The sequence below is a fragment of the Cupressus sempervirens genome, chromosome 7, assembly GCF_028749045.1.
Source record: "Cupressus sempervirens isolate cs-2001-9-10 chromosome 7, ASM2874904v1, whole genome shotgun sequence".
Classification (NCBI taxonomy): domain Eukaryota; kingdom Viridiplantae; phylum Streptophyta; class Pinopsida; order Cupressales; family Cupressaceae; genus Cupressus; species Cupressus sempervirens.
The window spans coordinates 911,648,798-911,673,508 of NC_143124.1; positions in this window are offsets into that span (position 1 = coordinate 911,648,798).

Below are 24,711 nucleotides of genomic sequence, written 5' to 3' on the forward strand. Positions count from 1 at the left end.
TATTGCCTGGCTTTTAGCCTTTGCAGCTCTAACAACTTGTCCTCCTTTCAATATTTTTCTCCTTGAGTCTCCATGCTTGATGTACCTGTGTAATTTCCTATATAGCCACTTATCAAAGTAGAGTCTCTATGCTCTGTTCTTCCTCCTCAATGCCTTCTCCTTAACACCCTTCAACAATTTCAACCCAACAGCTCTAGCTTCTTGGCCTATGACTCCTTAAATAGAAGTTTAGAAAACTTTTCTTGCTCTTAATCTTCCCACTTTTTAATTTTAGATCAAATTGGTTAGGTAGGATTCAATGAATCCAACCCATATCTTGTTCCTTCTAGAAAATCATGAAGAATCCTCCTAAATTCACCTAAAAATGGTTTACCTAAAATTTTGTGCCTCTAGCTACTTATCCTTATCCTCCATCTAGTTCACAAAATTCAAGGTAACAAACTGGTTGGGCCAAATCTAGCAAATTTTTGAATTTTCAAATAATATAGTAGCTCGGCACCATTGATATTCTGGTGCTTAGCACATACTGTGTTACTTAGCACCAACTACATTTTACTGATTCTCGGCACCTACTATGGATTCACTCAGCATCAACTAAATTTTATTGATGCTTGGCACCTATTACTTTGCTTGGCACCTGAACTTGCTCGGCTCCTTCTATATTACTTGGCACTAACTAAAAATCTACTTAGGTTGAACTATCTTGCTTGACACTCACTAATGAACTTAGTCAAGCTTTGTAGATAGCCTTGTTACAACTTATAATATATCTAAGTGTGGCCAACCTTTGCATCGTCAAGTATATTATCAATACATCATTTTACAATTGTCTTAACTAATCCTTGCATTCCATTACAAAACCACAACTCAACCTTTCCCTTAGGTGCTTTTGTTACATCTTGTTGATTAAATCCTCTTCATCAATCAACTAAGTGATAGTACTTGGATCTTATAAGCAATTATCATTCCAAAAAATAGAAGGTTTGACATCAGTGACAAAAAAATGATTGAAAACATTCTTCATCATTAATCTCCTTCTTTACAATAGTCTCTCTCTTTAATAATGATCTTTTCAATCAGATTCCAACAATCTCCCTCTTTGGCATTGATGGAAAACTAGACTAATCAACCAAGTTATCAAAATGCTAACTAGGTTAAAATAGTAAAATAAAATGCCAAAAAGAAATTGTGTTAGCATTAGTTTTCACATCACCCTCTTTGATCTTCTATCCTGATTTCTTTGCTTTTGCTTCTCCCTCTTACCTAATATTTCATTTCTCTTTCATTTCTGACTAGTTCCTGTATGACTCCCTTTTTTCTACAGCTTACTATTTTGATCAACTTTGCTCTACTATTTCTCCCTCTTACATTTTTTTTTAGTATGTATTGATCAATTTTTGATATTCATCAGTTTCTACTATTCTACTTCTCCCTTTGATTCTGTAGATTTGATTGGTTTTTTCTATTTCTCCCTCTCTGACAACAATGTCAAAGACATATTATTTAAACATCTTATTATGCAAGTATAACATCTTTTAGAACTTCCAATTTCTCCCTCTTTCACCTTGCTTGTGACTGATTTGAAACTTCAACACTTTGATTACTTCAAGCAAAAATCCTAAAGTATGTATCCTCTACATCAATTTACAACATTTCAACAATCAACTCATTTGATGCATGGCAATATTTTTTGTTGCTTAAACAACCTTGGATAGGGTTATCACCCCTAACTTAACTCTAAGATAATCAAATGTATCTTTAGGTAATGCTTTTGTAAAGATGTCAGCAATTTGTTTCTTTGAGCTGACATATTCCATCCTTACTTGCTTGTCTTCCACTAACTCTCTTACATAGTGATACTTAATTGCAATATACTTTTTTTTGACATGCATCATAAGATTCTCTGATATGTTGATGGCACTTGTGTTATTGTAATAGAGTATCACAAGTTCAGTCACTTCTTCCTTCATACCTTGCAACAAATGTTTGATCCATATAATATTGTTGCAGTTAATTGCAACAACAACATACTCAGCTTCTATTGTAGACTATGAGGTACAAATTTTCTTTTTCCTGGTCTAAGTGACTAATCTTTTACCTAAGAAAAGTTCTCCTCCATTGGTGCTTTTTCCATCATCAATATTACATCCCCAATCTGCATTAGTGTAGGCTCTCAACCCAAAATTTTCACTCCTCTTGCAGTATAATCCAAAGTCATCAATCCCTTTTAGGTAATTCAATATTCTCTTTACTGATATTAGTTGGTTTTCTCTTGGGTTAGCATAAAATCTTACCAGTATTCCAATAGCTAATGCAATGTCTGGTCTACTATGCATAACATACAACAACTTTCCAATCATTGATCTATACAATGTCTGATTCACTTCAACTAACTCATCATTTTTTGATAGCTTATATCCTATTACCATTGGCATACTGACTAGTTTTGAATCTTCTAAACCAAATGTTTTGAGTATCTCCTTGGTGAATTTTGACTGGGTCACAAATATACCATGTTTGAGTTGATGTACTTGCAATCCAACAAAGAATTTGATCTCTCCAAACATTGACATCTCAAACTCATGTTTCATTTGATCAAAAAAGTCTTTGCAAAGGACATCTTTTCCTCCAAAAATTATGTCACCAACAAAGATTTTAGATATCATAATATCTTTACCTTTTTCTCCCTTGATATACAAGTTGTTGTTGTCATCTGTTCTCTCAAATCCTATCCTCACAAGATATTTGTGCAATCTCTCATACCATGCTCTAGATGCTTGCTTCAAACCATAAAGTGTTTTATGCAGTTTGTAGACCATATCCTTGTTATTTTCATCAACAATTCCCTCTGGTTGTTCTATGTAGACTTCCTCTTCCAGTATGCCATTTAAAAAGAAGACTTTACATCTATTTGGTAAACTTTGAAACCTTTGTAGCAAGCATATGCAAGTAGTGTTCTTACTCCTTCCATTTGTGCAATAGGGGCAAATGTTTCCTCATAGTCTAGTCCTTCTTCTTGTGTATAACCTTTGTAGACTAATCTAGCTTTATTTCTTGTGATCTCACCATTCTCATCTAGCTTGTTCCTAAATACCCATTTGGTACCAATTGCATTCTTATCAGCTCATCTTAAAACTAAGGTCCAAGTTTTTTTTCTTCTTTATCTAATCTATTTCTTCTTCCATAGCTTTATACCAATCATCATCTTGTAGTGCATCTTTTACTATTTTAAGGTTCAATCTTGCTCAGCAAACATGATTCATTTCTTAGTATGTTCCTTGTCATTGGTCTAGCTTCCTTGTCACCAATGATTTTTTCTACAAGGTGATGTCTTCTCACATACCTGGATAGTCTTGGTTCTATCCTTCTTTCCATGTTTGATCTTTTAGCTTCAGATTCACTAAACACATCTCTTTCTGGTATTTCATCATCTCTCCCTTGTGTACTAATTTTAGAATCATAATGTGCATTATCTTCATTCTGCAACTCAGCTTTTGAATGTAGCTTGGCATTCACTAGTTGTGACTCGGCTGATACTAAAACTTGTTGTTGATTCCCAACTTCATTGGCAACTTCATATTTAGTAGGCATTCCTTCATATAAGTATACAAAGGATTTGTATTCTTCTAGTTTCTTAGTTACATCAACCTAAGTTTTTGCATGCTCATCAAAATTTACAATTACACTTTCCAAAATCTTTTTAGTGTTAGTATTCAAACACTTATATGCTTTTCTTCTAGTGGAATATCCAAGGAATATGCCTTCATCACTCTTTGAATCAAACTTGAAATTCTTAGAATCTTTAATAATATAGCATTTATTAAAAAATACCTTGAAATGTTTTACATTGGGTGAGTGACCATACCATAATTCAAAAGGTGTTACATTTGTACCTTTCTTGACTTGAACTCAATTAAGAGTGTAAATAGCAGTGCTAACAACTTTTCTCCAGTACTTTAATGTAACATTATTCTCCATCATTAGTGTTCTAGCATAGTCTATCACTAATCTATTCCTTCTCTTTGTAATGCCATTCTGAGGTGGAGTCCTTGGTGTTGATGTTTTTCTTTTAATTCCTTTGTCATTCCAAAATGTCTCAAACTCTTTTGACGTGAACTCACCTCCTCTGTCTGATCTTTGGCACTTAAGACTCTTTCCTATTTTTTTCTCAACCCTAGCCAAATACCACTTAAAAATTTTAAATGCATTAGATTTTTGTTTTAAAAACATGGCAGTCATCATCCTAGAGTAGTCATCAATAAAAAACATTATGTATCTATCTCCTTGGTAGCTTTGTACTTCTATTGGGCAACATAAGTCTAAATGGACTAACTCTAATACTTCTTTGGAAGTGTAGGTTTTTCTTTTGAAACTTGACTTGGTCATCTTTCCTAGTTGACATTGTTTGCACATTGTATTTTCAAGCTTCTTCAATTTTGGAAAACCTTTGACTTTCTTCATTTTGCTGATACTAATTAGATTATCAAAGTTGACATGACATATCCTTTTACGCCATAGCCACACATCATCAAGTTTTACAATGAGATAGGTTGCATTTTCTATATCTAGGTAAAATAGATTACTCCTAGTTTGGTCTCCTTTTCCTATCAGGTTTCCATCAACGTCATAAATTTTGGCAATTTTGTTTTCAAATTCTATTTTGCAACCTATATTGCCTAATTGTGACACACTCAATAAATTATAGTTTAATTCTTCAACATAATATGCATTATCACATGATATTTTCTCTGTAAGTTTAATAGAACCTTTTCCTTTGATTTAATATGGAGCATCATTTCCAAATCTAACACTATTTTTATCATATTGAGTAAAGGTAATAAACTTACTTTTGTCTCCTGTCATGTGATGTGAGAATCCACTATCTATGATCCACTTATCATTTTTGTTCACATAGGTTACCCATGTTGTTGCCTCATCTTCATCTGACCCATCCTTCATAGCTACATAGACTACCTCATCATCATTTTCATCAAAATCCTCTTCTTCAACAATGTAGCATTTTTTACCTTTGTCTTTGTAATCTCTGCTATCATCTTCTCTTCTATTCTTTTTCTTGTTGGCTTCTTTATAATTCTGTCTCTATGTGGATCTTGTGGCAATATGTCCTACTTCATTATAATTAAAACATATGATAGACAATTTACCTTTGAATTTACCTTTGCTTCTATGAAATGTTCTGGCCAGTAGTTATTCCAATTGTTCCACATCTTCTTCATCTATATTGTTGTCACTGGTTGCATATTTTGTTTTTTTCTTCTTCTTTCATTTCATTTTGTCAGTTTCTTTTAATGATAGCTTGGCCTTAAAAGAAGATTCAAGATTCTCAGGTTTGTAGCTATCAAAGTTGGACAACTCAAATGTAGTAAGCCTTCCCACTACACCTTCAAAGGTTAGTGTATTTCCTAGTACACACCTTAACTCTTGGATGGCTGAAACTATAACAACATAGATGGGGAGAAAGGTTCTTAAGTATTTTCTATTAACTATGTCATCTTCTAAATGACTTCCAAGACTTCTTATTGCACTTACTACTTCTTTTATTCTAGAGGCATATTGAGCAGGATTCTCACCTTCCTCCATTTTCATGTCATCAAACTTTCATCTGAGGATTTCTCTTTTTTCTCTTTGAACATTTTGATCTCCTCCATAAATATTAGTCAAGTCTTTCCACATCTTAAATGTAGACTTACATCCCTTAATGTCATCAAATTTAGCATAGTTAAGGGAAGATGCAATCTCCAGCATTTCCTGATTGTGCTTGTTCTTTTTCTTCATATCTTTTGCAGTGGGTATAATTGGATCAACATGTTCTACTCTAAGTGAATTTTGTGCATGATCACTTATTGATCCAAGATGTAGCTTCATTATACTTTTCCATCCGGTGAAGTTATCTTTGTTGAGCTTGGGAACTTCTCTCTTGGACATCTTGATCTTCCTACTTCTAGTACTTTTAAACTAAATTAGAAGATGGCTCTGATACCAATTGTTAGAAATGCTTTAGAATAACTAGGAGGGGGTGAATTAGTTATTCAAGGTCCAAATTTCCTAATAAAACTTTTTCAAGTAAAATGAGCCCATTAAACTGTTTATGCATCCAAGCCAAACTTTCCTACTTAGCAAGTTACTAAAAATCAACATGCAAAAGTAACAAATGAAGAATCAACACATAACATAGTGATTTACATGGAAACCCAATTTTGAAAAAACCACCAATAACATACTACTCAATTCTCACTCTTCTGAAGTGATGCCCTATGAAATGCCTACCCTGTTAGAGGCTACAACACACTATTAAATGTGACTTGGTAAAAGGATTTAACAACCCTGTTAGAAGTGGGCCTAGTTAAAGGACTTTAGAACATTCACTTGGAATGCCACCCTATTAAAGAATTTAGAAATGGTTGTTAAACCAACCTAAGTCCATAGGATTTTACCCAAACTGGTACAATTGTTAGAGAGTAACAACAAGGGCTTTTGACCTAATACAACTCACAACTTAACATGCATATTTCATATCACTGTTCAACTCACAATATTGCTTAGCTTTCAGTCTTTGTAGCTCTGATAGCTTGTCCTCCTTTCAAGCTTTGTCTCCTTGAGTCTCCATGCTTGATGTACTAGTACAATTTCCTATATAGCCACTTATTGAAGTAGAGTCTCTATGCTCTATTCCTCCTCCTCAATGCCTTCTCCTTAACACCCTTCAACAACTTCAACCTAGTAGCTCTAGCTTCGTGGCCTATGACTCCTTAAATAGAAGTCTAGACAAATTTTCCTAATCTAAATCTTCACGCTTTTTAATTTTAGATCGAATGGGTTAGGTAGGATTCAATGAATCTAACCCATATCTTGTTCCTTCTAGAAACACAACGAAGAATCCTCTTAAATTTGCCCAAAAATGGTTTACCTAAAATTCTATGTCTCTAGCTCATCATCCTTATCCTCCATCTGGTTCACAAAATTCAAAGTAACAAACTTGTCAGCTCAAATCTAGGAAATCTTTGACTTTTTAAATAATGCAACATCTTGACACCATTGATATTCTGGTGATTGATACATACCGTGTTACTCAACAGCAACTATTTTCTACTGATGTTCAACACCTACTATCTATTCACTTGGCATCAACTAAATTTTACTAATGCTCGACACCTATTACTTTTCTCAGCACCTGAAATTGCTCAACTCCTTTTGTATTACTCAACACACACTAGATTTTGCATTTGCTTGGCACTAGCTGAAAATTTTCTCTGCATGAACTAGCTTGTTGGCACTCACTAATGAACTTAGTCAAGCTTTGTAGATAGCCTTGTTACAACTTATAATTCTAATGTATCTAAGTGTGGCCAACCTTTTTTTATCTTCAAATATATTATCAATACATCATTTTACCATTGTCTTAACTAATCCTTGCATTCCATTACAAAACTATAACTCAACCTTTCCCTTAGATTCTTTTGTTACATCTTGTTGATGAAATCCTCTTCATCAATCAACTAAGTGATAGTACTTAGATCTTATAAGCAATTGTCATTCCAACAAATAGTAGGTTTGACATCAATGACAAAACAATGATTGAAAATATTCTTTATCAACAATCTCCTTCTTTGTAATAGTCTCTCTTCTTCAATAATGATCTTTTCAATTAGATTCCAATAGATATGATTAACCTTTTTTCAAACCCAAAAAATAGTAAAATAGTAGATCACAAAATGCCCAAATTATCAATTAAATTGTGTACAAATGAGGCTATGCATTTGAACTTTTGGGATCATTGGTAGATGGTTTTTGACAAACTTCCACACAATAATTTAGAGGTGCCATTATATTTCATTAGAAAACTATATACCAAATTTGTGTTGGTCCTCAAGGTGAACTACTAAAGTGTGAGGAGGAGCTCCTTGGGATAGACCCTTTCTCAGTGGAAGAAAAAAACACTTCTTCCCCCCTCCACCAGTGCAACATCTTGATATCATTTTAGAGGCTAGCTCTCAATCTATTAGATCCATCCATAGATTGAGTAGCCTATTGATATTCTAGGCTGGGCCATTGTTTCCTCTCCATGCTAATGATGTTGGCGCAAGTTCATCATCTGAGAGCTCATCACATTTTTGTGTGCCCCATACTTGCATAACTTGCAAAAATATTTGTTTGGGTCCCATAGGTGATCTTTCTGAGTATCATTTTCTGTTTTAGGAGGATGATACACTAGACATGACTAGAGAGACTACACACCCTAATGTGAGAGAGGAGGGGCATTCAGAGCCACGGGATCCTTCTATGTTATACATGTATGCATTTTTTTGTTACGACATATGTGATTTAAATTTAATCTTTATAATAGAGTAATTTTAACCCATACTGACTTATACATGTGTGATCTTCATTCATGTTCAGTTGATGACTAAGGAAGAACTCAAATAGGTTGATGATGTCACACTCTTGGCTATTTTAGTTGGCCTTGAGACATCTATAGTACATTATGTTGTGTTTTCATTGTTTTTCTATTTGATATTGGAACATATATGGTTTCTAATCTTTCTTTTCTCTTACAAGTATCACCTATCAGCTATGGGTAGAGTGCAAGGGTTGATGGATATCTCATTGACAAGGGAAAGGTAGTTAGGTGCTTTTAAAGTTATTAAATATTTATACATTCTTGTAAAATATTTGTGTTAATCTTTATTGTATAAGGCATGGCTGTTGGTGATGAGTCCAGGAAAATTTGGCATCACAGACCCTCTACCATTTTCATTTGCAATGAGAGCCCCATCATATGTATAAGTATCATTTATTTTATATTTACCTTATTTTCATAAAAAAATTAAAAACTAATTTCCATGATATTAACAACTAGGTTTTTGTATCCCATAGGAAACATCTATTGTACATGAGGTTGGACATCGGATTTTTGTATATTTTCTCACATAGTCATTATATCTAGATGAGGAGCTGATAGACATAAGTTTTAGTTTGAATTCTTGATTATATGTTGTAAATTTATTATGATATGATTTATAATGTTATAGTTTAATTTGTAGATCCATTTAACAACCATAATTGAACATATACATGCCACAATCAATGAGGTTCAAGCATTGTCAAAGACATATGAGAGGACTCCTGACTGTCACATGAGGTTGATGAGAGAGGTGTTTATGATGAAATTTTACATCTATAAATCTTTACTAAAAAAGGATCATTATGAATTTGAGTAATTCAATGTTAAATACATAGATTCAAATAAATTTAGATTCTAACTTTGGGTTTTCCTTTTTTATTTATGTAGCAGGCATTTGATCCACCTAGTTCAATGAAGAAGCTATATTTTGATGATCCACTAGCATCATAGGATAGTATAGTTTTCATAGGACGTATCATGAGTCATTTTGAGATGGAATATGCCACATTGTATATAGAAACATTGATATTAAACACATTTTAATGGCATGATCAGCCACATTTTGCATATGGATTTATGTACTTTGATATATATTTGTGTAATTTGTATATGGAAACATGAAATTTGATATATATTTGTGTAATTTGTCTATAGATATATGAATTTTGATATAAATACTTTTTTCATTTATGTGCACAAGGATATACATATTAATTTGGTATAGTATTATTCAATTTAACGTGGATCATGTGTGTTGTTCATGTTTATGGAATATATTATGTAGAGAGGCTTAAGGTTCCAATTAAATAACCTTCAATTAAGATTCAATCTTGAATCCTCCAAGTTTATTTTGCTTTTCCTCTCCCCCAATACAAGTCTCCTAGCTATAGTTGATTTGATGAGGACTCAAATCCCTTCTTAGGCACTAGTCCAACTAGTCCTACTCCTACAACCCTAACCCCTCCTTAGGATCTTAACCTTCCTTATATTTTATTGACCAATTAGATACACTCCCCTTAGCCTTCTTGACCTCACTTTTCACTTCTGGTCCCAAAAAATCACAAAGAAGTTCCTAACACTCGACATAGCCTAGATAGGCCTATTGTCTATTAGGTCTAATGACCCTATTTTACCTCCATTCTTCTATTTTCTCCAAAAATACCCAAAACCAACTTATGAATCTAGTATATATCTCCTAGCACACAAAGAATCCAAATGTTCAAGGCTCTATGACACCCACAAGCCCTATTTTTCAGCCTTAACATTAGATTTCTGGTCCAGTTGGTAAACAAAATTCTCCCCAAAACTTCAAACTCCTCAAAAAGCCTACATTAATTTTTCATATTCATCCTAAAATCGCAGGTATTCTAGGAAGGCATTGGTTTTCCTCAACGCGATCATGGGTGTTGTCTTGCATTACCATTTGTCAAACTATCCAGGCTCACTAGTTCCCAACAGTCATCCTAGGGCTTTACTTCTTGGCTTGAAATCCCATCAAAAAAATGCAAAAAAAAGGAAAATAATATGTACATCCTCTAACCTATCACCCTCTTTGGTTTCATGCATTTTCCACTATGGTGTGATCAAGTTAGAGGCATTTTGTGCAAACAATACTATAAACTAATGCCTAGACTAGTTAGCAAACGAAAGCTTGTAACTTTCAAACGCTAACACTCCAACACCTAATTGAATATGAAATATAACTATCAAAAAATAATCTACCAAGAACATGAGTTTGATCTACTATTCCAATCTATACAAGGCTATGCAACTACCTAAGAACACAAAGAAACCTGCAAAGATTCCTTTACAGAATTGTCTCACGTGCCAAACATAATCATAATTCTTCTAAACCATAAAATATCATCTACCTTACTTATATACTCAAGAATGGGTAGTTACAACCTCTTAAACTGATAAATTTACTTTCTTGCAAAAATTGCAAAAGTTGGTCAAGCAACATTTTTGCAATTTTGCAACTTTGGAGCAAATCTTTGCTCACAAGACTTTGTGGCCAAATGGGTCCACCTAGGACCATCCTAGTACGTTATATAGAATACCTATTACCTATTTGGCTAATAAAAAACCCTAGTTACTCACCTCTTCAAAAAAAAATTCTTTTGAGCAACTTTGGCTCAATGAGCAATTTTTGAACAATTAAGGCCCAATGAGCATTTTAGCTCTTACAATTGGAATAGTTGTCTTCGTAGGAAATGTAGAAGTTATTGAACACACATTCACACCTAAAAAACCCCTAATCACACAAAAAAATAAAGTTTAGGGATATTCCCTACACCATACTCCCCTAGGACAAAGAACTCAAGTCCCTTGAGTTAGGAGGTCCTCAATGGTGACCCCATGTTTCAGAATGTCTACTTCAGTCATCCAAGTGGCCTTAGCATTTGGTAGTCACTTCTATTTTATCAAGGAGTTCTTTTAGGTAACCTTCCTAGTCTTCTTTATCACTTTGGAATCCATAATAAATTCTAATTATAAAGGTTGAGGTGTGGGTAAATCTTGTACCAAGTTAGTCTCTTCCACATCTACAAGAGTGTGGTGATCAACAGTTACATTAGTGCCTTTATGTCGAAACAAGTCACACACATTGAAAATAAGAGATATGCCAATGTCTAGAGGGAGTTCTACTTCATAGGAATTATTTCCATATTTGTGGAGGATTTTCAAAGGTCCTATCTTTTTCATTAGTAGCTTAGTTGGATGGCCTTTGAGTAGTCTCTCCTTTCTGAGGTAGGCAAGTACTAAATCCCCCACTTTGAACTACAAATCTGTCCTTCTCTTATCTGCCCTTGATTTATACTTGTCCACTTGGTTTTGTAATATCTTCCTCACTTGGTCATGTAGCTCCTTCATCTATTTAGCAAATGACTCCCCTTGGGAAATCCTTTTTCCATGTAGGCTAAGATCCCTTAACTACAAGATCCCCCTAGGGTGAGCTCCATATATCACTTCAAATAGGCTCTTTCCAATGCTCCTATTGATGGAATTATTAAAAGAAAATTTTTCTTGTCCTATAACATGATCCCAAGATTGACCATGTTGTTTGGTTAAACACCTCAATGTATTTCCCAAAGACCTATTCACCACCTCTATTTTCACATCATATTGATGGTGCTAGGCTAAAGAGAACGAAAGGGTCCTTCAAAAGTTCCCTATGAACTTAGTGTCTCTATCACTCACAATGTTAAGTGGAAAACTATGAATCCTCACTATTTCCCTAAAGAATGTTCCTACAATATCTAAAGCATCATGTGTTTTTTTGCATGGAATGAAGTGTTCCATCTTGCTGAAATGATCTACAATCACAAACACACTGTCATTTCCTCTAGGTACTCTAGGAAGTCCTAAAACAAAGTCCATACTCAAGCACTCCCATGGTCTTTGTGGTATGGTGAGTGGTTGGTATAACCCTGCAATACTACTTTTTCCTTTAGCTTTTTGACACACATAGCATTGCTCCACAAACTTCCTCACATTAGTTTGTAATCTAGGTGAATGATAGTACCTAGAAGCATGCTCCAATGTTTTGTCTATGCCAAAATGGCCTCCCAAGCTACCTTGATGCTTTTCCTTAAGGATGTTCTCCCTCATAGAACATTAAGGAATTCATAATAGATGTCCCTTAAATAAAAAACCTTCCTATAACATATACTCAATAAAATCAATTTTAAAACCCTATTGAAATTTCACACATACCTCATATACTTCCTTGAAATCCTTTTCCTCCTTGTAGTGGTCACTAAGATCCTTCTTCCCCACACTTTGTAACTAAATCTCTTGGATGGCTAGAACTCTTTTGCTAAGAGCATCAAAAACCTTGTTGCTCAAACCTTTCTTATGTTTGATTACAAAAGTGAATGCTTGCATATATTCCATCCATTTGAGATGTCTTTGATTCAATTTCTCACGCCCATTTTGGAAACTAAGGGTATAATTATCTATATAGACCATAAAATCATTTGGAAGGTGGTAATTCCTCCACTTCTTCAAGGCCTAAACCATAGCATATAACTCCAAATCATAGGTGGAGTACCTCTATTTGGCTTCATTTAGCTTCTCTGGGAAGAAAGCCACAGGATGCCCTTCCTAGCTTAGAATTGCCCCAATGGCTAACTTATGAGCATGACATTCCACTGCAAACAATTAATTGAAATCATGAAACCTTAGAGTGTGAAATTATACTATCCTCTTCTTCAACATTTCAAATCCCCTATCTAATGCCACTGTCCACTTGAATTGGCACTTCATGCCTCCTTTAATGGTGCTTAGTATAGGTGCACATATATGGCTAGAAAATGTTAAAAACTTCCTATACTAGGATTCTAACCCATGGAAAGTTATAACATCCCTTATACACTTGGGAGTTGGCCATTCTATGATGGACTTGACCTTATTAGGATCCATCTTGATACACGCATTAGAAAAAGAAAAAAAACACCAAGGTACACTAGTTCAGTTCTTAAGAACTCACACTTGTTTTGATTGAGGAATGAACAATAGATATTCCTTAAACAAAAAACCTTTATGTAGCATATACTCAATGAAATAAATTTTATAACCTTGTTAAAATTTCACACAGACTTCATATTCTTCCTTGAAATCCTTGTCCTCCTTGTAGAGGTCATTCAGATCCTTCATCTAAACAATTTGTAACTGAATCTCTTGAATGGCTAGAACTCTTCTCCTAAAAGAATCAACAACCTTGTTGCTCACACATTTCTTATATTTTATTATAAAATTGAATACTTTTAGATATTACACCCATTTGAGATATCTTTTATTTAATTTATCTTGCCCATTTAGGAAACTAAGGGCATTTTTATCTATATAGATCACAAACTCCTTTCTAAGGAGGTAATATTTCCACTCCTTCAAGGCCTACACCATAGCATATAACTCCAAATGGGAGGTGGAGTGCCTCTTTTTGGCTTCATTTAGATTCTCTAAGAATAAATCCATAGGATTCCCTACATGGCTTAGAACTGCCCCAATGGCTAGTTTACTAGCATCACATTCCACTACAAACAATTGATTGAAATCAGGAAATGTTAGAGTAGAAAATTCTGCTATCCACTTCTTCAACATTTCAAATTCTTTTTTTTTTGCTTCTATCAACTTGAATTGGAACTTCATGGCCCCTTTAATGGTGTTTAGTATAGGTGCACATATATGGATAAAACCTCTTACAAACTTCCTATAGTAGGATGGTAACCCATGAAAATTTTTAGCAACCCCTATAAAATTGGGAGTTGGTCATTCTAGGATGGATGATCCATCTTGATACACCCATTAGAAACAACAAAACCAAGGTACAGTAGTTCAATTTTTAGGAACTCACACTTGTCTTGATTGATTAATATCTTCTCTTGGTGTAGTCTCCTCAATACCATCTACAAGTGCTTCACATGCTACTCCTTGGACCTACTAAAGATTAGAATGTCATCTAAATACATAATTACAAAATTACCAATAAATTAGGCTAGCACCTAATTCATGAGTCTCATAAAGGTACTTAGAGCATTGGATACCAAATGGCATTAATAGCCACTCATACAACCCTTCATTTGTCTTGAAGGTTGACTTCCACTCATCACCTAGCCTCATTCTAATTTGATGATATCCCAACTTTAAATCCATCTTGGAGAAGTATTAGGAGCCTCCTAGGTTGTCTAATAGATCCTCAACCCTTGGCATAAAAAACCTATACCTAAGAATGATTTTATTTATTTCTCTAGAGTCCATACACATCCTCCACTTTCCATATTTCTTGGGTGCAAGGATTGTAGGAACTACACAACGACTCAAAATTTTCCTTATGAGACCTTTCTCCAACAAATCTTGAATTTATTTTTCTATTTATACTTTTGGCTTGGTGTCATTTTGAAAATTGCGTTGTTAGATAAGTTGCCCCTTGGTATCAAGTCTATTTGATGACTTACTTCCCTCATAGATGGCAGTGCACTATATATCCCACTATCCACAATCTCATGGTATCTTTCCAACAAATACTATACTTCTTGAGGCATACTAACCTTTGCCTTGGTCTCTTCCTTTGGCTTCACAATCAATGCAAAACACACCCATTTCTCCTTCTTCATGACCTTTAAAAATTCTTTGCCACTTAATAACATAACATTACGTCCAACTTGCTTCTCTTCACTAGGTTCTACTAAAGGGTCCATTTGATACTTCCTACCCTATTTGGTTATAACATAATTATTCCATTGACCACCATGGATGGCCTTACTATCATACTAGCATGGGTGCCCCAACAAGAGATCACATGCATTCATAGGCATTATGTGACATAGGACCTTGTCCTTATATTCCCCAATCTCAAACTCCATTAAGGCCTACTCATCCACCATGACCTTTACTCAAACAAGACATCTTGTATGGTGTGGTATGAAGTATTGTTCTAAGTTTCAACTTGTCCACCATTAGTAGATACTATGTTTTAAGTGGAACCCAAATCCACTATTACCTTGCAAATCTTGCCATGTGACTTGCAAGTTTTCCTAAACAAGCTTTTCCTTTGTGGTGACTGAATTACACTAGGTACCTTCAGCAAGGTCCTCGTTAACATAATCTTTTCACCATCTACTATTGGACCTGCCTTAGAGATAGGTGATGTGACACTTTGAGTGCCATCTTCTTGCACTGACTAATTCCTCATTTCTCCCATGAATGAAGAAGAGGCCTTCTATGGATACCTTCCCATTGTATGTCCCACTTGATTACAATTGTAACATCTTCTAGTAAAAACAATGCTACCCCTACCTTGTGACTAAAATTTTCCTCTTAGTGGTCCCCTTCATCTAAATCCACCCCTTTGAGATGACCCTATATATTGATTGTTCCCACTATTGTTAGAAAATGGTGTTTCATCAGTCCTAAGGACTTTTTCCTCTCCCAAAGTTACCTCAGCCTCTGAACCCTTTATGGTTGCCTCTTCTTCTTTGATATAATTCATTCCTTCTTTTAGCCTTTTCCTCTCTCTTAAGGCCATTTGGAAGAATTTATGCATACTATCTAGAGCCATCATGGTAATCTTATCTTGGATCCCTTGCCTCAAGATATTAATATATCTTGCTATCCTTTCCACCTCTTCATCTTGTCTTCTATCCCTAAGGCTCAACCTATGAAACTCTTCAATGTAAGAACTTACTGTCATATCCTCCTGCCTTAGATTCTACAACTTTTGATACATTTGGATCTCAAAGATAGTGGGCAAGAATTGAACTTTAATTATAATCTCCATTCTCTCCCATGACATTATATTTTTCTCCCCTCCTACTATCCTATCATCCTGCATCATGTTCCACCAAACCAACATTGATCCTTTGAGTCTATCTTTCACATAGTTGACCATCTTCTCCTCTTGTACCTCTTTGTATTCAAATTGGTTATTAATGTCTTCTAACCAATATAGCAATTCATCCCCATTCAAACTACCACCATAGTAAGGGATATGCTCCATATTGTCCTTGGTAAGAGACTTGAAGGCTTCCAAAAACACCTTCTTGTCCCAATCTTCCTCCTCCTTACTCTCTATTGTCTCCTCTCTAAGGCACCCTTTCTCATTGGTAGTAGGTCTTTGACCAAGTCCACTATGGCACCCTTTCTAATTGTCTTGGATGGCATACTGTCATCTTCTTGACTTCCTTGAATTTCTTCTCCATTAGAAATGTACCAACCTAAATGTTGGCTCTGATACCACTCTAATGTAGAGATGCTTAAGGTTCTAATCAAAAAATCTTCAATTAAGACTCAATCTTGAATCCTCCAAGATTCTTGTACTTTTCCTTTCACCAATGCAATCCTCCAAGGATTCTCTACCAACTTGCCTCCTAGGTATAGTTGATTTGATGACGACTCAAGTCCATCCTCAAGAACTAGTCCAACTAGTCCTACTCCTAGAACCCTAACCCCTTATTAGGATTTTAAACTTCCTTGGAGTATACTAACCATGTAGATACTCCCCTTACTCTTCTTGACCTCACTTGTCACTTCTGGTTCCAACAAATCACTAAGAAGTTCCTAACACTCCACATAGGCTGGATAGGCCTATTATCTATTAGGTCTAATGACCTTGTTTTGTCTCCATTCTTCTATTTCTACAAAAAATCCCCAAAAAAAACTTAGGAATTTGGTAGCTATCACCTATCACACCAAGAATAAAAACTTGCAAGGCTCTATGACAACCACAACCCTTATTAATGCCAAGCCCTAGTTTTTAGCCTTAACATTAGGCCTCTGGTCCAATTAGTAAAAAAAATTATTTGAAACACTTAAAAATCCTTAAAAATCCTCCATTCCTTTTGTATATTCACCCTAACATCCTAGGGCTTCTAGGAAGGAATTGGTTTTCCTCAACACGGTCATGGGTGTTTCCCTACATTGCCATTTGTAAAATTGTCTAGGCTCACTGGTTCCCAATAGTCATCCTTGGGATTTACTTCTTGGATTGGAATACCATCAAAAAAATGAAAAAATAAAAATAAAACAATATATAAATATTCTAACCTATCAACCCCTTTGGTTTCATGCACATTTTCCATTGTGAGGTGACCATGTTAGAGGCATTTTTGTGCAAACAACACTACAAACTGATGCTTAGATTAGTCAACAAAAAAAAGCTTCTAACATTCAAAACCTAACACTCTAGAACCTAATTGAATATGAAATAGAACCAGCAAAATTTAATATACCAATAAGATGAGTTGGATCTATTGTGCCTATCAGCACAAGGTCGTACAACTACCTAAGAACACAAGAAACTTGCAAAGATGTATGTACAAAATTGTCTCACATGCCAAACTTAATGCTAATTCTTCCAACCCCTAAAAATATCATCTACCCTACTCATATACCTAATCATGGGTAGTTGCAACCTCCAAAACTAATAAATGCACTTTCTTGCAAAACTTGCTCAAGCAACTTTTTTACAATTTTGCAACTTTGGAGCAACTTTTTTCTCACAAGACTTTGTAGCCAAATGGGTTGACCTAGGACCATCCTAGGAACTGAGATAGAATACCTAGGACATATTTGGCTAATCATAAACCATATTTACTCACCTCTTCCCAAATTTTCCCTATTGAGAATCTTTTGCTTAACGAGCAATTTATGAACAATCAAGGCCCAATGAGTATTTTAGCTCTTACAATTGGAGTAGTTATCTTCCTAGGACATGTGCAAGTTATTGAACACACCCATACTTAACCAAAACCTAATCACACAAAAAAAAAGTTTAGGGAGTTGCCCTATACCCTCATTTTTATCATGTTTATTATATTTGATTCAAATTCAATAACCTATGAAGAACATTTTAACAACCTTTATTATCAAAAATATTATACAATAATTAATTTGAAATTATATCTATATGTTTAATTTTAAATGATCTTTGTAATCCCTTAATATGTCTATAATTAGCCAAATCCATGGACAAATTTTTCTTAGGGGCCCATCTTTGGTCTTATGAAACATTTTAGTATGTATTGCTCACAAAAATTATAGGGACTCTATGGTAAAAATAGTGGTATCACTAGGTGTCACTAGGTTATTGTAGATGTCAAGATGATTGTCATGTGGCATTCAATGTTTCACCAATATCCCCCATGAGCTCTGAGTTGCGAACCTCAAAAGATCGACCTCCAAATACAATTAAAGCATCTTCCAAACTCTTCGACATAGGGTGGCCATGAACATTGAAGGCTCTCTATGGATAAAAAAAAATTTGTTACTAGGGTTCACCCACCCATTAAGAGCTAATGACACTAAAAATTTGATGCCAAGATTAGTGATTTCAAAGTTATGCAATGATGTGCCAATGAACTGAGGCACACTATAAGTTTTGGTATCAAGCAAGATCACTATGCCAAATTAAAATAGAATGTGATCTCTCTAAAATAAGATAGGTTTGTATCATCTTAAAATGGAAGAACTTCCATGTTAAGAGCATTTAGCCCTTTGATTAGGTTATTTTGGGTCATGTCAAGTGCCTTGAATGGGTCCTCATCTTAGATATGGCTTTTTTCCCCTGATTTTGCCTCCTTTTCCACTTTCTTTATGCATTTTTCTAGCATTCTAGACTGAGATCTTGAAATTGGGGACCTTAGGTGTTAGAAATAGGGAATACTGAGATGGGGGGGGGGGGGCAGGGGGGGGGGGGGGGAGGTGAATCAGTATTTACAAACTTTTATTATCAAATGGAAATTATTTATTACTTTGAACCATGCATAAGAAAGTAAACAAGTAATGTTGAATAGTAAGAGTAACCATACACAAAGAGAACTCATAACACCATATTTTGTTAACTAGGGAAACCCTGGCCAAGGAAAAACCTTGGTGGAAATGATTCCCACAAATATATACCAATATATATATTCCTTGTTAGAGAATGGACCCTATTAGGAGTCTATAAACACATTCAATACATAAGAGTCCCTGTCTATTAGATTGTGGTGATTAATCAGCGAAGTACTCTACACACTCCATAATTTTTTAGGGGCTATTTTATTAGTGTAAAAGTTATTTGATCCTAATTCTAGATAGGTCTTGTTTTGGGAAGATGTCTAGTTTGATGAGTGCTATCCTCAGATGGAGCCTCCATCACTAGCTTCTCCCTCACTATATAGTACTTCCTCTTCTCCTCTACAAGATTATGAATCCTTTGAGGAATATTTTGATGTTGATCACCCTTCACCACCTCCACCAGATGTTCAACAAGTGACCAAGTGGGCTTGTAATGCCACTTATGTAGTTGGACCTATAACAAGAGATCCTTCAAGTTCTTGTCACACTCATGCTCATACATATGGTTCTAGAATATTGAATCATATCATTTTAGATGATCCATAGAGTCTTTTAGAAGTGACATGATACTTAGAGTGGGATATGGCTATGGATGAGGAGTAATCTTCTTTGATGAAGAACCAAATTTGGGATCTTTGTCTTCTTCTAGAAGGAAGAAAGTTGGTCTAGTGTTGGTGAGTGTATTGTACCAAGTATGTTGTAGATGGTTCTACTGATAGGCATAAGGAAAGTCTTATTGTGAAGGTATTTTCATAGGTTAAGGGTATTGATTACTCTGAGACCTTTTCTCCTATCACCAAGATGAATTCTATTCACCTTGTACTCTCTCTTGTAATTTCTTAGGAATGGACAATATTTCAGATGGACATGAAGAGTGCCTTTTTGCATGGATACCTAGCATGAGGAGATCTATATGGAACAACCTTATTGTTTTTTTTAGGACCTTTCTATGGTATATAGGCTTCAAAGGTCTTTATATGGTCTGAAACAAGCCCCTTAGGATTGGTATGAGAAGATAGATTCCTTCTTGCTTTCTTCATAGTTTAGTCAGTGTCATTTTGATCCTATAGTGTACATTCAACATCATGGGGCTAACTTACTGATACTTTTTCTATATGTAGATAATATCATAATTATAGGTAGCCCATCCTCTATAATTTAGAGCGTTTAGTGAGCTTTAAGAAAGAAGTTTGAGATGAAAGACCATGGAAATTTGCACTATTTTTTGGGCATATAGGTTGATCAATATTTTGATGGGATAGCCATACTTTAGCAAAAGTATTCTCTTGATATGCTTCAAATATTCAACATGCTTTATTGAAATCCTAACCCCACACCTTTTCAGTCTAGTGTTGTTTTATCTACTACTTGCACTACACCTATAGTGGATTCTACTTTATATAAACAACTTATGGGAAATTTTTTGTAACTAATACACACAAACAAACACACACGCACAGAGAAAGAGAGAGATCTTGATATTTCCTTTTTGGTTGGACTTGACTCTAGATTCTCACATGATCCACATGAGAGTCATTGACAAGCTTCCAAATGTATCTTGAGGTACCTATGGGGTACTACATGTGTTAGTGTAAATAATAATTATTTACACTTAAGTTTACTTAGGATAAATGAATTATTTTATTATTTTGTAGGTTAGATACCTAGGAGTTTTCATACTCATATGAGTTGTCTTGTTGACAACACAGGAGTAAGCAACTCTAATTTAGCACATGGTGTCTACATCACTAGAGTTTGCATAATCAACTATATTATCATGTTGACAACATAGTTGTTCACACTCTTAATTAAGAAAATAGTGTCTACAAAATAATTTTATGTGATACACCTTTGTAGGCTTATCCCCTCATCATTGCACCAACTCTTGTACTTAATGGAGTATAACACACTCCTGGTGGACATGTACTTAGTTATGAGGCTTATCATATTGCTAATTCCTAGACATTATAGATGCATCATAGAGGACTTTATATAGAGGAACCCCTAGTGTACTATACTCATATATCAATTATAGTGAATTAAATATCATATTGTTATTCTAATCATACTCTGTTGGTTTATTTTGTGCTAGTTATTGTGCTTCTTGGTCTTGGGTGATTTTTCCCTAAGGAAAATTCTTGCATGGTATCAGAGCCATAGAGGCATCATTTCATAGCCATTGGAGAATGATATTTCTTAACCTCTCTAAGGACACCTCAACTCATATTTATAGCCAAAGCAGACCTCAACATTACATCTGGAGCGTCAATTCAGTGAAAATTGGCTATAAATTCACCTATATTGGGCCATAGTCAAATTTGAGGCAATTTTTTTTTGCAAATCCATACTTACAGGCCTTGATATGCAAATCTAGTATGATTTATTATATCTACATATTTATTTTCTTTCATATTAGCATTTATTTCTCTATATTTTTTTAGAGCATTTTGTTCGAATTTTTTTTTAGGCCATCAGGCCTATAGAGAAATTTTTTTGCAGGAACTAGGTGGTCAAATCCTGGCCCATCTAGGTGGAATATTCTATTATAGGGGAGAATATTTCTTATAATAATCAGTGGGTATCACATATTTTACAGCGAGTTCCACATAACTGGATTGCATCAATTCCGGCGAGCACATCAAACAAATCCTGACAATACCACTCTACATATTTGGTGGCCCTTGCATTTTCCTTAAGCATTGTGGACATTATTTTTAAACAAGTTTTTGTTTCTTGCAGGGTGCATGGGGGATAATTATCCCACAACCTATCAAACATTTTTTTCACCCACAAACATTGTTCCCTACTAGCCCCCCTTTTTTGGCCACTGCCAGCCTGATGGAGATTCCTAGCAATGGCATTTTAATTTGGCATTGTTAAAACATCTTCCCAGCTGCTATTGCATTTTCTCTAGCACCGAGTTCAATGGTCAAAAATCTTAAACCCTCTTCTCCAGGGACTATTCCAGCCACATGGCACACAAAAGCAATTCCATGTGGCATCTAATCATTGTACTGTTAGCACCCCTCCATGTAGACACCACCTTAGCCCGCGGCCTAGTCACCCACCTAGTTAATGTAGATCTAACTAAACCTACCACATTTGCAACATCCACTACATCAAAAAAATTTGTCAATCCCAATTAGTAGCCCATGTCACCTTTTTTGTATGATAACTCATCAATTCCATATAGTGATGTCATCTAACACACCAACCAGGCTTATTTTTCGCTGATGTTAGTCAGATACTATGTTAAAATTGATAGTTGTTTGACTTTCATTTGTACATCAATTTACACTACCACAATAGCCATTTGGACGTCAAATTTAACCTTATAGTTTGTTGATTAGACCCCTCTCTAGATTTAGTTTTTATTTGATAGTCCAACTTTGGGAGGTCATATCTTAGTCATCCAGGCTCCAAATCAGGTGCAATTTTTTTAATTCTGGCTAGAATTTTTAAAAAATTTTAGTGGTGCTATTATTTTCTTTTTTTGGTGCATGGATTTGTCAGAAATTGCAATTTTTGGTAACTGTACCTATCTAATCCTACATTTTACAATTTCAAATGCTCCATACAGGATTATCTGGACTCTAAATTAGGTTCTATTTTTTTGAAAGTGAATAATTTTTTGTCTACTTTCTAGATCTACAATCAGATTATAGGCTTATGTGGACAAAAAATAACTTTTAGAAATAAGTCATTTCTTTGCATTATATTGCTTCAAAATTATTGTATTTCTAAGCTACATTGTAAAGTTCTAGATTTGAACTATAAAAGGAGGTTGTAAACTAAACGTCAGAAGTCCATTAAAGTCAAATTTGACAAAGTGGCCCATTGTAATTGCACTACCTATAAAGTGTCAAATCATGCATTGGGGGGTTGGTTGATTATTTTTGCATATTAGGGGTGCATAAATTCATTGATCTCATGGAGTGTTGTTTAATATGTTAGGGTGGTCTTAAACCAAAGTTGACAAAGAGGAACTATAAAAAATGGAGTGCCTTAATCATTGATCATCTAAAAAGAGAGCATAAGGAAGTATTTCCTTATTTATGTTTCAATGAATTGATCTCTTCCATTTGTAAGCCACCTATTGCAAGACTTTTGGACATCATTTATTTCAATGTCACTCATTCTTGTTTTAAAGTCATTGACAAGTACAATTATCCTTATGATGTTTGGCTAGATCTTTGGGAAGCATATGGAGATCCAAATATGCCTCCCTTTTCACAAGACATTATATCTTTAGTCACTTCAGTTATGATACCTCCAACTCTAGATGAGATCTCATATCCTAATACTCATGTTGATTCTACTGATCTAGTTCCAGCCATAGATGTTCTTGATTTAGTGCAGTAGGAATTACCATGTCTTCCTACTTCATCTTCATGGGATGACTTCCTTCCAAACATTGCAAGTCTATTTGTGTAGTCTCACATTGAAGATGTGGGAGACATCATTGATGACATCAATATTCTCTTTGTTGAGGAGACTTCTTCACTCATTGCAAGGGCACAATTTGACCCTCAACCACTTGATTATTCTAACATGATTGTGGCTTCTTTATAGTAGTTGGAGGAGCAATCTTTCACTTATGAGGAGACATATCAGTCTGTGTAGATTGTATTCTAGTTTCCTCAGACATCATATTTTCTAAGGATTCTTCCTACCAGTTGAGGAGCATTCTCTACCACATGACCTATGGCACCATTTCTTCTTATAGGGAGGACCATCATTCATCTTTCATGGTGCAACTTCTTTGATCATCAAGGAGCTTCTTTCATGGGTGTACCTACATCATTAAGGGGAGGTAACATTGCTTCTCTACCATTATCTTCCTATAAGGATGCTTCATCATCTTTGGAGATTGATTTAGCTTCATACATAGACATGCTACCTTGTTTGCCACCTTCTTTTGGGCATTGACTAGATTGGTTCATGGCATCTTCATTCATCAAGGACTTTTCAACATTTGAGTAGAATTCAAAGGCAACATACATCACATACTACATCTAGATCCCTCTTCCATCTTCCTATCCACAGTGGGAAGCATATTTTCACCTTTACTTGGTGTATCTTCTTCCTCAAGGGAAGAATGTTGTTTGTCAGCATTGGATTTTCTTTTGTCTTTAGAAACTCATCATCAAGAGATCCTTCACTAAGGGGGGGCTTTCATTGAGGGATTCTCTATCGTATATGCATCATCTATGTCATAATGGGGGGGTCTTGATTACTCCATCCATTCATGCATGTTTCTTTATTGTACTTTTCTCTCTTTTTGGGGGAGGGTTTTTCCCATGAGGTTTTCTCTCTTTCCTCATTTTTAGAGAGATTGTATTGCATTGTGTGTTCAACATTACATTTGTACATGGGTACCTAACATGGCCTAGTACCCGAGACCCATTATGCATTTCATCATAGCTTTTGTGAGCTTAAGTGCACTCCCC